General features: G+C 39.9%; 1 protein-coding gene across 6 annotated transcripts in view; it reads right to left on the bottom strand.

Annotated features, from left to right (window-relative positions):
• The window catches only part of Fer (FER tyrosine kinase), a 287,416-nt gene that overhangs the window by 269,161 nt on the left and 2,801 nt on the right, over window positions 1–15,454 (bottom strand). The window contains exon 2 of one of the 6 annotated variants that reach the window (XM_034521354.2): window positions 3,191–3,335. The exons of the other annotated variants lie outside the window; for them this stretch is intronic. The gene's annotated coding sequence lies outside the window, so the exon portion shown is untranslated. The remainder of the gene's footprint in view (window positions 1–3,190; window positions 3,336–15,454) is intronic. 6 annotated transcript variants of the gene reach the window in all.

Below are 15,454 nucleotides of genomic sequence, written 5' to 3' on the forward strand. Positions count from 1 at the left end.
GTGAGGATGTTTACACTTTAAAGTTTACTTGAATTAAAGTAGAAATGACTTGACTAGGGGAAGGGTGGATGTGGGGATCAGGTTTGTCTTTTTGATAAAAAGACTAAATTACCTAAAAAACCAAAAATAAAAAAACACACATGGCAGTTTTTCCTGACGCCGGCTCTCTGCAGGCTGGGACCTGCCATGGCCTCCTTGTTCCACCCCAGCACATGTGCCCTCGTGGGTTGACTCTGCTAGTGCAGCCTCTGCTGAGCCTATGCCAGGTACAGAGACTGACTCCGGAAGCTACTCTGACTCTTCTCTGATAGAACTAGTCTCTTAAAATGTAGAAAATTGTTTGGCCTTAAGTTAAAAACTATACTCTTAAATAATTGATCATGTCAGGATAAAGGATAAAGTGTATCTAGATAACTATATATCTAGAATTTAGAACATATGAGAAACAAGGAAATGCCTCTAGATTCAAATGTAACCATTTTAAGACTCTTTTATTACAAGATCATCAATTAACTTCAGCTCTAATTGAGAACATCAGCTAAGACCTGTAGCTGCTTAGCAAAGGTCACTTCTTGTTCGGCTCAGTAACTCAGACACTGGCTCGTTCACTAATTCATCAAGTAAGTGTTTATCAAATGTGAACAATGTGTAAACAAAGTGTTTATTAAATGTGCCAGGTGCTTAGTAAGGTCCTGAGTACACAGATAAAGAGTTTGGGTCATGGCCTGTCATGACCACTCTGTGGTAATGGCGCAGCCTAGTTGAGTACAAGGCTGGGTTTGATGCTCATTGGGGGAGATGAGGGAAATAAGTTGTTACAACCTCAGTGTCTAATCAGAGATGTGAAAATGGAAGACATGTAGGCTAGAACTGGGTGAAGCAAAAAAGAATAACACTTCACAGACTTCTTAAACCTTGCTCAAACTCTTTTCTTCTTAATCAAAACATGTATCTCCCATCTTTGAAAAACACTACTCAAGGACTAGGGATATGGTTCTGTCACTACAGTGCTTGCTGAGTGTGCACAAAGCTCCAAATTCAATCTACACTAGTCCATAAATTCCAATATTCTGATGCTGTGGCACACACCTGTAATCCTAACACCTGGGAGGCAGAGGCAGGAGGATCAGGAGTTTAAGGTCAATCTTGACCATATAGCAAATTCAAGGCCAACTAAGAATACCTGAGACCCTGTCTCAAAACCAACCCAAATAAAATGGGGGCGGGGGGATCTGAGGGGGAATACTGCTTAAAAATCATCTACAAATGCCTCCCAAACGGTACACTAATCATTCTTAAGGAAAATCAATAAACTCTGTGAAGCCTCAAAGAGAATAAAGAGGAATGCCCTCTAAGCGGAAGGTCCAGCCAGGGAGAAAGGTCCATAAACCTTGTCTAACTACACCATGCTCTGGCTATAGTTACTGATGTGCCAATATAAAATTTATATTTTAATCTAATTTTCCCTTCGAATGGTGCACTTTTAAAGAAATACATATGCTTAAGCTAGTACTGCTTTATACCACTCAGTTTCTAGACACAGATTAGTAATAGAAGCTCTAACCAGCAGTTAGAAGGTGGAAAATGAACAGTAAGGGAAACGCAGAGCAGGCTTCTAATTTAATCTCCAGTGCTAATACCATAAATCAAATACAAACCAGCTGGCTTTCCTTTCTTAATGCAACCAAATGAAAAATGTAACCCAGCTAATATATATTTAAATTTTGAATGATATTTTCAAAAGAAAAAAAATACTTGGACTCTTATCAGCTACAATCTCAGAGAATTGGAAGCAGAAACCAAATTGAAGTTTTAAATACATAATATTCTTAGAAAGCAGATAATTCCCAAATGAGACATTAAGTAAGTTTGTGTTTTCAAACCATAACCTTTAAGTGGAAAACCAGATCATCAACAAGAAAGAAACAAATAACAAAACAGGGACCTAGTTAACAGAAGAGAACAAAGAGCCATAAGGACCAAATGGAATTCGTGAGGCCTGGCTGAATCCTGGATTGATAAAGGCCAAGGAAAAGAGGAGTATGAGAGAGAGCACAAGGAAATGACCAATATACAATATGCATGTAAGGAATTGTCAATACATTTTAAATGTATTATAAATAATTGTATTATGAATAAAAGTATTATAAACAACACATGAATGAAGCATCAGAGCAGGAGACAAAACAGAGAATCCAGTGAGACTGAGGCTTGAGGAATAGAACCAGATGGTCTTCCTGATCCTGAGAACCAGCTGCAAGACCCTGGGCAGATCACAGATTCTTTAGGCTCCCACTGATGGAGATGAAGTAGAGTAAGGGCCAAAGGTACAAGCCAGCTCCTAAATCTCCGGTTCAACCATAATCTCTCAGCCTTACAGCTCAAAAATTAACCACAAGGCCAGAGAGATGGCTACAGAGTTAAGAGAGTTAGCTGCCCTTGCAGAGTGTGCCACTTGCTGGGCAGCTCACAGCCAACACACACACACACACACACACACACACACACACACACGGGGCGGGGGGAGAAGGAGGGGAGAGAAAGAGAGAAGGAGAGAGATTCTTTTGTCTTTTCACCTTAAAAATAAATTTTAAGAAGATAACCACATGAAAATAGAAAAACGTATAGTTCAATAGGACAAAAAATAAGATTTACGACATCTAACTAAATGTCTCTCACACAGAAAACAATCAATAAGTATTATCTCTTCTATTTTAACAAAGCATCTTAAACTCCTTCAGAAAAGGGCTGGGGAGTTGACTCTGAAGTTAAGACTACCAGCTGCTCTCCCAGAGGATGGAGTGACTCACAGCCATCTGCAACTCCAGTTCCAGAAGATATGACACCCTCTTCTAACCTCTGCAGGCAGCAGGCATGTATGTGGTGCACATGCATACATGCACACAGGCAAAACACACATACAAGGAAAATAAAATTGAAAAATTCCTAAATCTCCAGAAAGGAAACAAAGATGAGGCGATCAACAATTTTAGAAGACATGAGTAACAAAGCAGACTTATATTTAATAACTACTAAATTTCAGTTTCACCTTGAGTATCAGTTCTAAAAGCCTGATATAAAATTGCTCTGATGAGAGGATTACAATGCTAACACAAAACATTATAGGTTCAGAGGCCAAACCAAAAACAAAGGTTGTAGTAATTTACTACGAATAGTAAAGGAGTCCTACCTTACTACTAGCACTGCTGGCCGTGCCTTAGCTAAAGCAGCAGGTCCATGGTGAGGAATTACACATTAGGGCTGAGGAAGACACTTGAGAAAGTGTGCAGTGAAGTCTCACGGAAGTGATCCTAGGTCTAGGCAAAAGAACTGAGCTGTAAGAAGAAACATAAGGAGTCAGAGCCACTCATAAGAGAGGAAAGAAAAACACTCATGTATGTGTGAAATACAGCAAAGCTCTTACTAGAAACTGACTGCCAAGGGTCTTCACCTTCACCAAGTAAGAATGCCAACTGACCTGCCCACAGCGGTCCGCTCGCTCTCTCTCACTCTCTCTCTCTCTCTCTCTCTCTCTCTCTCTCTCTCTCTCTCTCTCCCCCTCCTTCCCTCCCTCCCTCACTCCACAGCCACCCCAATGCTGACCTACCTGGCCTGCCCACAGTGATCCTCTCTCTCTCCACAGTTGCCCCAATGCCTGCTCTTGTCTCTCCCACCCATCTCCCCCAGTTTTGAAGAGCCTACTCTAGTTTTTCTCCATTTTCAAAGCATAAAACTAACTTTAAGCCAAAGCACAGCAGAAGTAGTGAAGTACAGCATTTATAAAAGCAAACAAAAAAAAAATGTTCTTTGTAGAAGGAGACAGCAGGCCCCACCCCAGACAAAGAACTACATGCAACTAACACCTGCTAAGACTGAGACTTAGTCTTCCCTAGGAATGACTTCCTAATTGGTTATCCAATACCAAGCAATCAGCCCTGAAATCAGGGTTGTGTTTATATATTTAAACATGCATATACACATGCATGCACATAGGCACACACACACAAAATCAAATATAATCAAAGAAAGGAGGACACAGGAGGGTTTGAAGGGATGAAAAGAAAGTGGCAAAATTATGTCATTATATATTAACTACAAAAAATTAGGGGGAGTCTGGAGAAGTAATTAGGTATGCAAAAGACAATAAAAGGTTAAGGAAGATTTTTCCCATCAAAGATATATTTTCTGTCTCAAATGCTTCAGTTTGCCTAAATATACTCCTTGATTAGGCTAAATTTCTCTTAACTCTTCAAAGCGGAGACTGTTAATAGGCCTCTGGTCATGGGTTCTCTTCTTTGTTGCTGATGTCCACATACAGTTGCCCCCTGTCAATCCCCATGGATTGGTCCTGGAACCCTGATGATGCTAGGGTCCTTTACATAAAATGCACAGAGCAGGGGAGAAGGCTCAGTAGGTAACAGCCCCTGCTGCACCTGAGCGTGCTGGCTGTCTGGAGTTCAGATCACAAGGACTCTCATCAAGAGTTTGATAAAATGAAAGGCTGACAACAGAAATACAAAGAAGCTTGAAAGTCAGTCAGCTGGGCTGGAGGACCCAGCACAGGCTGGCACAAACAAGACAAACCTCAAAACAAAAACACAATGCAAAAACCAGATCCCCAAAGTTGCTCTCTGAACTCCATGGACAACCCAACACACATACACATAAAAATAATCTTAAATTGAAAATAAAAAAAAACATAAGCATCACAGTATTGCTTAAAAACTGTCTGCATTATCCTATATACTTTAAAACATCTCTAGGTTACTACTATTACCTATTATAATATAAATGTTATGTATCAGTTGTTGTACTGTATTTGGAGGGAAAAGAACAAGAACAAATCTGTACATTTACAATACAAACACAATGTTTTCTATAGCATTTTGAGCAATGATTGATTAAATCTTCAAACATCTATACGAATACCTTGTAACTTTCTTATCTTCTGCCCCATAGAAACTTGTTTCTAACCCTGGCTTCCCAGTCTATAATCCTCTATCCTCTCTTCTTCCCACCATAACCCCATCCTCCACTACAATGTGGTATGTGGATGTGTGTCCATTTGTCCATCCATCTGTCCATCCGTGGCATAAGGGTGGACTTGGATCTCTCTGTCCACTTCCACATGGGTTGGGTAAGTACCTTAACCTGAGGCTGTCCCTCTAGCCCCACCCTTTCTGCTTACCTATTCTGTCTTGTTCTTCCCCTCGACTTTCATAAGAACACAATACCAGAAGTCTATGCTTCCCTTCCAGTCAGGACTGACTGCTTTTATCAGTCATAGTCTCCACGTCTTCCACTCTTCCAATGCTCTACCAGTTTCCAAAGATATCTTCATTGCCTCCAAACATTTCACTTCATTTTAGATTGGCATGGTTCTCAATACTAGTGTGATTGGAAATCTAACCTCTGTATGGTTTAAAATGTCATTTTATCCCCTTCTCCCATGAAACCGGAACTGAGGGAAGGATTTCTATCCTAAGACTGTTAAGTCCTCCACATCATACCTGAGACATAGTAGTCACCAAACAAGTGTAACTGAATGAGTGAAAAAGTAAGGTGACTTACAGTTATTAGTATATAGTGATGTCAAAAAAGGCTTCTGAATGAGTTCTGGTAGGCAGTAAAAAGTATAACTTAAGATGGTATTTAAACATGAATTTGTAATCATTACTTCTCTTTTGTAATTTCAAAAAGGCATGTTATACTCCAATAGTGTAGTATTTATTGCTGTATACACTACTTAGTAATAGTGGAGATCAGAAGACAACTTTTGGAAGCAGGCACTCTTCTTCCAGCGTGGAGCTTCCTGGGAGTAAACTCAGGTCTGCAGGCTTGCAGGCAAGTACCTTTACCAACTGAGCCATCTTACTGGCTCCCGTTTAAGGGTTCTTTCCTTTTTTTATTTTAGATTTTTTTAGGCAAGGTGCCAGTATAATAGCATGGCTAACCTGAAAATCACTATGTAGACCACACTGGCCTCAAACTCACACAGACCTGACTGCCTCTGAGATCTGCTGTTGTATTGTATTGATCTGTGCCTTTGGGTTGAAATTCAAAGTGTGCCACCAAGCCCTGTGTACATTTGTTTTCATTTATGTATAAGTATGTTACTCTATGTGTATGTCACATATGTACAAGTCCCCATGGAGGTCAGAAAATGCATCAGACACCTGGGAGGTGGAGTTACAGGCAGTATGAATCGCCAGGCATTGGTGCTAGGAACTGAACTCAGGTTCTCTGGATTAACAGCAAGGGTTCCTGGCCCCCAGCATTCCCATTTTTAAGACTTCTAGTAAGTATGCACCAATGTATACATTGTATAAATAATTAGTTCCTTTCCAAATATACCCCTAATCTATTTAATTCTTTTTTTTTTTTAAGATTTATTTATTTTATGTATATGAGTACACCATTTCTCTCTTCAGACACACCAGAAGAGGGCATCAAACCCCATTACAGATGGTTGTGAGCTACCATGTGGTTGCCTGGAATTGAACTCAGGACCTCTGGAAGAGCAGATGGTGCTCTTAACCACTGAGCCATCTCTCCAGCCCTATTTAATTCTTAATGTTTAAATTTTTACTGTCTTGTCAGTGCAGATAACTGCATTATTTGGAATTTCACATATTTGTCTTTTGCTGTGATATGGAAATGGTCATGCTCAACATACTACGTGAAACAGAGAAAACTATTCAGCTGGATCCCATGCTCAACAGGGAACAGTTAGTCAAAAGCACCAACATGTTTTCTCTAAATTTCCAACTAAGTCTTCTCTATAATTTTTTCAGTGAAAAAGCATTTTCATTAATATTGAAGTGGCTTCATTTAAAAATGATTAACAACTTCAGTAGTGACATCTTCAAGTGAGATTTATTTAAGCTACTATAAATCTGTGAAAAAACAATCTGTCCTTTGTATTATTTCACATGCACTGCCATTCTTCCCAGAACTCAGTAGACTGCATGGGACATCTGAAAATGATGTCATCTGCAGCACACCTTCCTCTCCCCACCCGACCCCAACTTCTGCAGCGCCACAGGTTCTCATCTCTAACACACTCAGACCAAACAGAACTCCCACTTCCCAAATGTGCTGATCTTCAGAAATGGGAATTAGGTCTGGAGTGAAGAATGGAGGGATAATTCCAAGATCACATGAGTGACACCCTACAAAAACACAACACCAATTATCATGAACTGGCCCATTTAAATTTTCCTGTATCTTCTCCTCTTCCTCAACAAACACCCTTTATTTCAAAATTGAATTCTGATCAAACAGATATATAAAAATATGCCACATATTTAATATAAATTTATAGACTCTTAAGGTCATATTTTTAAAGAAAACTTCTTGTTCATGGTGTGATTAAAGAACAGAAGTAAATGTGCCTATATAATAACCTAGCTTTTTTTTAAAATCAGTCTGAAGTTGCATGTGAATAATAGACCTGCATCCATTATTGCTTGTTTGACTCTGAAGCTTGTATCCTCCTCCCCCTTTTGGGGGGTAACAGCAACTCAGTGTTCTTCTATTAAGCTATGTTTTTCTCATCCTCCTTCCCCATGGTTTGGATGACACTGATCACTGACTTTCTAAAGTTCCTACAGTAGACAGGCCTCAGTCAGTAATTCAGGAATGTAAGGGACCCCACCTGGACATCTACCCCACACTCCTGGCTGAGGGACCCATTGCCTCATACATACTGCTCAGGAAGTAAAGTTCTCTTTCAGCTGCAGTTGCTGAACTAAAAGAGCTTAGGTTCCTACTTAACAATGAACCAACCCAAAGAAGATATGGAAACGATTCTGAAAACATCTTGCCCTAAGTCTGCATTCAAGTATGAACAGATAAAATTTCTGGAATTTGAAATCACTGCTAAGAAACAATTCTCCAAAGATTACTCATATTTCTACAGAAAGGGCAATCTGAGCAAAAGGTATAAGGGTTTCCCATAAGGGACAAAGTTGGAAACGGAGGTGGTGTCTCCCTAAAGAGAAAGAGCGATTTAGAGTTCCAGCCTTCCACTGCCTACACATGTGACTATCTGGCACCATCACAAAGGACAGGATGAGAGTAACCATTGCTGTGATATTCCTCTGCCTACCAACAGGCCTCTCTCTATTAATATATGAATATATAAATCATCACAGGCTAGAGCTGAGGAGACGGCTCAGTGGGTAAGAGCACTTGTTCTACAAGCATGAGGATCTGAGCTTGAATCTCCAACATCTGTATAAACATGCCAGTCGGGCCTGCCCATGTCTGTAACTGAGCACTGTGGGTTGGAGACAGGGCAGATCCAAAAGCTCACTGCCCAACCAATCTACTTAGACAGCTAGCCTTTAGTTCAGTGAGAGACCCTGTCTCAAGACAGTAAGGCAGAGGGCAACACAAGAAAGCACTCCATGTTCTGCAGTGGCTTCTACATGTGCCTACACATTCATACGCATGCACCACAATAGATACACCCAGAGATAGACACACAACTACAGCAAGCTAGCGTTGGACAGCAAGCAAGGTATTCTCGATTCCTACGATGCTACATGAAACAACTGTTTTAATTATTATTTCACTCAACAACTACTTGCTGAAAGCTATTAGACATGTAAAATTTTCCTACTTAAAAAAACAAAACCTGCCTCCATATTTTTAACGTTTTTTTAAAAGGGCTAGCTGTGACAGCCACTATGAAGAAGGAACACTTAGTAAGGAAACACTTAGTAAGTAAGGGAGGTACTACTGATAAGAGAACAAAGACCTGAGGAGGAGAAAGTTATACTGAGATGTGGAGGAAGAGCATCAGGACTAAGGGGGAGTACAGAGTACTCGTGTGCGGCAAAGCAAGGAAGTCTGTGTGCAGTGACTAGTGGAGGGAATAAAAATCTTCATAAAGATCCAGCATGAGAGAAAGCAGGACCATAAACTAGAGTTCATTTGAAGTGTTTGTGCTTCACACACACAGCTACCTGGGAAGCACTGGAGGCGCTGAGTAGATGATCTCAGAAGGAGGAAAGGCTACTATCTCTAGTGAGCAGAGAGTCTCACTAGATGATGCTGACTAGGATGAAGGGAGTGGAGGTGGAAGATTTAGTCAGTTCTAGGATTTTCTGGAAGCAAAAGAATTATCTTGAATGACTGTGTGAAAGACATTACAGAAAATGAGCTGAGGATAATTTCAAAGATTGGGTTTAAGCAAAACCAGGATGGCACTTCCACTTTCAGAGGCAGAAGTATGGTTTTATAAAATGACTTTGGTCATTTGTTTTGAGTTCTAAAATTACCCTGGCAAATGTAAAACTTTATGGCAGAAATCAAGCAGCAAGTCACAGCTGCTTAACATGTAGAACGTAATCGACAGAAAGTTAGGAAACTTGGTACTTCTCTACTGCGGGGTAAGAAATCAGCAAAACCTACTGTGTAAATCAGACTAAGTCTAGTAAGAATGAGACACTAGAGCTTCCTCAGTAAGATACTGTTTTTCTTTTGAAGGAGAAGTTGCAAGGGTGGAGGGCCGGTATAAAGGGAGAGTAAAACTGAGGTGCATAATGTGAAAAAAAAAATTCAATAAAAAGTTAAATAATAAAAAAAAGTGAGGATATTGGTATACTGGTGTTTTGGTTACTATTCTATTGCTGTGAAGAGACACCATGAACAAGACAACTTACAATAGAAAGCATCTAATGGGGGCTGGCTTTACAGTTTCAAGGGATGAGTCTGTGACCATCATGACAGAAGAGCAACCTGGCACTGGAGCAGTAGCTGAGAGCTCACATATGACCACAGAGAGGCAGAGAAGGAAGCACTAGGAATGGCATAAGCCTTTAAAACCTCAAGCCCACCCCCAGCAACATACCTTCTCCCACAAGGCTATACCTCCTAATCCTTCCCAAATAGTTCCCGAAACTGGTGACCAGGCTTTCAAACATGAGCATATAAGGGGCCATTATTATTCACCAAAACTGGCAATTAAACTTGAACATGCGGTAGGTTGCTTCATGAAAGGAGTACACTTTGAGTGAAGCTTCACTAAAAGGAAAATCGCTCAGCTGGCAAAGTGCTTGCCACAAAAGCATGAAGACCAGAGTTTATATCCCCAGCACCCCTGTAAAAGGTCTGATGCAGCAATGAACACCTGTAAATGCCAGCACTGGAGAACAGAGACAGGAAGATGCCTGGGGCTCGCTGGCCAACCAGTCTAAGCAGTCAGCTTTATGTTTAATGAGAAAATCTGTCTCAAAAACAAAGTGGAAGGGCTCGAGAGATGGCTCATTGGCTAGGAAAAAATAGTGCTCTTCCATAAGATCCAAGTTCAATTCCCAGCACCCATACTGGGCAGTTCAGAACTTCCTTTAACACTAAGGGATCTGACACCTCCTCTGTCCTCTGAATAAATCTTCATGCATCTCCACATACCCACAGATAAGCACACACATATATGCATAATTAAAACAAAATCCATCTAAAACAAAATGGAGAGGGACAGGAAGACAAGTCAGAGGGTAAAAGTGCCACCACAAAGCCTTGTGACCTGAGTTCAATCCCAGAAACCCCCATAGAAAGCCAGAGGCAGTGATACACATCTGTAATCCCAGCATTCCTATAGCAAGGTGGGAGGCTCAGACAAGAGAATTAGAATCATCTGGAAGCTTAAGGGTCAGCTATCCTAGACTACAAAGCAAATGCTAAAAGACAGACCATGCCTCACAATGAGGTAGAAAAAAACTCGACTCTGTAAAGTTGTCCTCTGACCTCCACACTCATGCTGTAGTACATGACAAGAGTGTGTACCTACATAAGAAGAGGAGGCGGGAGGAGAATTGAGGGGAGGGGAAAACAAAATTTACAAAATCTTAGTGACACGTAGAATGATGATGAACCTGGACAAGTTTTCAGTACACAGAAAACTCTAGATTTTAAAGGGAATACAATTCAAAAGAAAAGACATTGTATAAACATTTTGTGATGTGAGAGGTAGTGTAACTGCTAGATGGTGCTGTCCATTTTTAACAAAAACAATTTCCTTTGAATACACTGTGATGCTACAAGACCCCCATCAACTAAGTTTTGGAAATCCCCCCAAGCCACATGTGAGAGAGCAGCAAGGACACAGAGCACAGAATATTCAGCTTCAAGGAGAGAATGATCCAGAGACAACAGCAAGTCAGCATCAGTGAGCACTGGAGAAACCAAGCACCAACCTTGTCACTCTGTGACAAGCAGGAGGCTTTCTAAGCCAGATGCTCTCTTGTCCTGCAACCTCCTGGACACTAGCATACAAGAACCCTTATCTATGTAACAATCACATAATACAAAGTTCCTAGCTCTCATTTTAGAGGGAAAGAAAATATTTAACAACTTCGATGACTATGATTCTATAGAATCATTAAAAAGTCTGAAGGGTGCTTCTTAGAATGTCTAATTAAATTTGTTTCCTCTTATGGGTAAAGATCCTTGATTTGAAAATATTTGAGGAAATGACTTTTGCAAATTCCAAAAGTCTATTGGACTTAAAAGCTTTGTGTTCATTTCTAATTGTCCTTCTATGTAGAATGACGAACTAAATGCAATCTCAAAAGACATAACAGTGCATACCTTTAAGCTCAGAATTCGAGAGGCTGAGGAAGGCCAAGTTTTCTGAGTTTGACACCTGCCTGGTCTACATGGTGATACCTCATCTCAAAAAAATTGAAACTAAATTTTAAAATAAATGAGTGCACTTCCACCTGGGCATTGTAATTTTAAAGAGGTACCTTTAATTAATTTTATTAATTTTAAAGAGGTACTTTTAAAGAGGTAATTTTAAAGTGGTAGTACCTCTGGACTAGGCAAAAGTAAAGGGCTTTCTTAGGGACTAAGTGCCTAGAATATAAAAATTCCTAAAACAGTTTCACTACAAAGACTATTTTCACTATAAAACTAATTTCCATGTTTTGATAATAATTAATGTCATTTATAACAAAGACCGGAGAGCTTTCATTCAGGCACTTTCCACTGCTTTTTAATAGTTACTTCAACTTTTAAATGTTGGATTCTTCATTGCCAATTACACAAATATTAGCATAATAGTATATTCTATTATATGACAAGAATGACCAGAAAACACGAAAACAGACTTCCATGTGGGGAAAAAGAATAAACTTGCAAAGCATGTCTCACGAGTTTGTTACTGTAAAGTCAGACATTTCTGACTTGCTTCAACGAGCCTGAGTAGATCCATGTTGATACTAACAGTGATAGCACTGTCAACACCTTCCTTCTTAGATGCTTGAGTGAGAAAGGAAGACAAAGTCACAGCTAGCATCTAGAACTTCACACTAGACTGTCACACATGTAAGCAGTTTGCATTTGGATGGGAGGCGACATCAAGGACCAGCATTAAATTAAATTAAATGTGCACTGCAGAATGGGGTAGTAACTGCTGCACAGTTCAACCAAGTCCTTGTTGAGGACTTACTCAGTGCACCAACAGCCAGCAACTGTGCATTTGAACAGTAATTTTAAGAATTAGGGTCCTACACTTGCAGAATAGTCAACTGATTATATCTGCCTAGACAGAATAATCAGCCCTTAATAATTCTGCAGCACTAAGTTCTGTCAGATGACTCTGGGCCAGAAGGCTGAAGAACAGATGCTCCAACCTTCGGTAGTATAGGGAGTGTCCAGGTGTTCAGAGGTCTCTATAAATTGGCTAAGGTTTAGAAGCTATGCTTTGTACTTCCCACAATTATAGTTAATTCAGTCATTCTGGATTTCTGACGGAGTTGAAAACTTATAGTCTCATAGCCAATCCTGGCTATTTACCTTGAGAGGAAAGATTTGAGTGGATGGTTTTCAGCTGACATTCATTCTAAAGCCAAGGAAAAAGCCAGGTTCAGAACTAAGTGTTTTAGTCAGGAGAGATGACAGAGGTTCTGGTTAGTCAACAAAATGATGGACTGGGTATTAGGACTATCTTGTACCTCACTGGTACAAATTGGCATAATTATGCTCTAATTGTATTTTGAGAGAAAAGTTTTATTTTAACAGGAAGGGTGATATGTAGGAGGAGCTAAGGTGGGAGGAGTACTGAGAGGAAGAGAAGGAGTAAGGAGAGGAGGAGAAGGAGAGGAGAAGCTAGGTGAGAGAGAAAGAGGGAGAAAGAGGGGGGAGACAGGAAGGCAGATGTTCACGTGTCTCCACCAGTCAAAGATAGTTGATATATCTAGGTTGGGTATTGGGTTACACTTCTGATTGAGCATTACCAAACTTATAAAGCCTTTGATTAACATTTTTAAAAAGTGTATAAATGCAAAAAGGAAAAGGGAGCAGGGGATAGGGGTTTTCTGGGGGGTGGGGGAGGGTGGGGAATGGGGAAAGGGGATGGCATCTGAAATGTAAATAAAATATCCAATAAAAAAATAAAATAATAAAAAAAAAGAATTAGGGTCCTACAGTTATAAAGTTTAACTTTCACACCTACTGAGTGGAAGTGCTAATAAGAACTTAAATAGCATTTACCAGCTCTACTGATTTCAAGACGTTATTTTAGTTCAAATGAAAGGAATTTACAGCACTCAACAAACAAAAATAACAACCGAAGGTGAAAGAAAATAATTTTAAGAATTGAGACTATTGGGGGCTGGAGAGATGGCTCAGTGGTTAACAGCACTGACTGCTCTTCCAGAGGTCCTGAGTTAAATTCCTAGCAACCACATGGTGGCTCACAACCATCCGTAATGATCCGATGCCCTCTTCTGGTGTGCCTGAAGACAGCTACAATGTACTCACATACATAAAATAAAGAATTGAGACTACTGATCTGATAGGGAAAATAGAAAAAAAAACAATACTGCATGGAATTCAGTGTGTAGATATACACATAGAGTTTTAATGAACTTTCCTCATCTGGGCTGGTGATATCCCCTTCAACAGCCAAAGAGCACCTCACAAAAAAACCAAAAACCTCAATACCAGAAATAAGCCCTCTTTTGCATTGTTGCCCAGAGCTATCCAAGAAACTACTAACAGAGCTATATCAAAAACAGAGCCCAGAAGCCCCTGAACTGGAACTGATCTGAATGTCCCATCCCTGAAGACTAGCTTTATGGTACCAAAAGGCCCTTGAGAGAGCTAGCACTCTCAAACTCTCGCACTCGCTCATTCTCTCCCCCCCCATCTCTCTGTCTCTCTTCCCACCCCCACCCCATGTGTGTCGTCTCTGTCTCTCTGTCTCTCTCTGTCTCTGTCTTTCTCTTTCTCTGTCTTTCTCTCTTTCTCTACCCCACCTCCCGAAGTTGTAAGCAGCCCCTAATTAAATGCTTTCTTTTCTAAGAGTTGTCTTGACTCTGGTGTCTCTTCACAGTAAGAACACAAACTAAGATAGAATCATCCTATCAACACCAGGACAGATAAAAATCAATTCAAGGAGCTGAATACAGAAGCTGGGCACTTCCTAACTTCAGACAATGTAATTTTTCCTTACATTGTCTCATTTCTTCTATATAACTACCATATGAGGTAACTGTATCTTACTCAATAGAAGAGGAAACTATGATTTGATGATATTAAGTATTCTGTCCAAGAGGCAGGCCTGGTCTACAGAGTGAGTTCCAGGACAGCTGAGATACACAGAGAAACTCTGTCTCGAAAAACCAAAAAAAAAAAAAAAAAATGTCCAAGATCCCACGAAAGATAAACTGGAGCTGAAGCCTGAGTTATATGGCTTCCAAATAAACCGTTCTTCTTTTCACTACACTTTCCCAACCTGGCAAGGAACTCTGTCATTAAAATTTCCAGGCTTTTAATTAATACTTACAGAGGAAAGAGATAATATCAAGCTTATAATGAATGGTAATAATGTAGACTGAATATTAGTCATAGTTTTATAACTACAGATGAAGATTTAAGAAATAATTACAAGTTATGCATGCCATTACATTTTTTAGAGCTGAATATGTAATACCCTTAAAGTGAAAACATTTATGTTAAAATTTATTTTCTTAGAAAGATACTAAGTAAACTTCAGTTTACCTATCTATTTTTTATTTCAAAAACTCTTGAAGCCCCATATGTGGGACCCACACATTAATGAACTTCATACATGGGAAACTACGAGGGTACTTATCCTAACAGAATAAGAAAAGTACATGTTTTATTCTGATTTCTTTGTTCCAGCTCTAACATGCCTCTATTCTGTTTTTTCCCAGATGCGGAAGTGGCTAAGTAGCATAGCTGAGCTACACCACAACTCAGGTGCAGACACAGACCCACTGGAATGATCCCTGTAAAACTGTGCTGAGTGGTGGGGTGCTGGGTGCCTACAGCAAGCTTTAGTTGTCTTCCAAAACACTAACTATGGCAGTTATTGGTGACTTTTCTTCTCTGTATTTTCTCAGTTGATTCTGAAGAACTCAACCTGAGTATCTAAATGAAAATGGGAATAAAAAAGGTAAGAAGGAGGGGAGAGGTA

Source organism: Arvicanthis niloticus, chromosome 17 (genome assembly GCF_011762505.2).
Source record: "Arvicanthis niloticus isolate mArvNil1 chromosome 17, mArvNil1.pat.X, whole genome shotgun sequence".
Classification (NCBI taxonomy): domain Eukaryota; kingdom Metazoa; phylum Chordata; class Mammalia; order Rodentia; family Muridae; genus Arvicanthis; species Arvicanthis niloticus.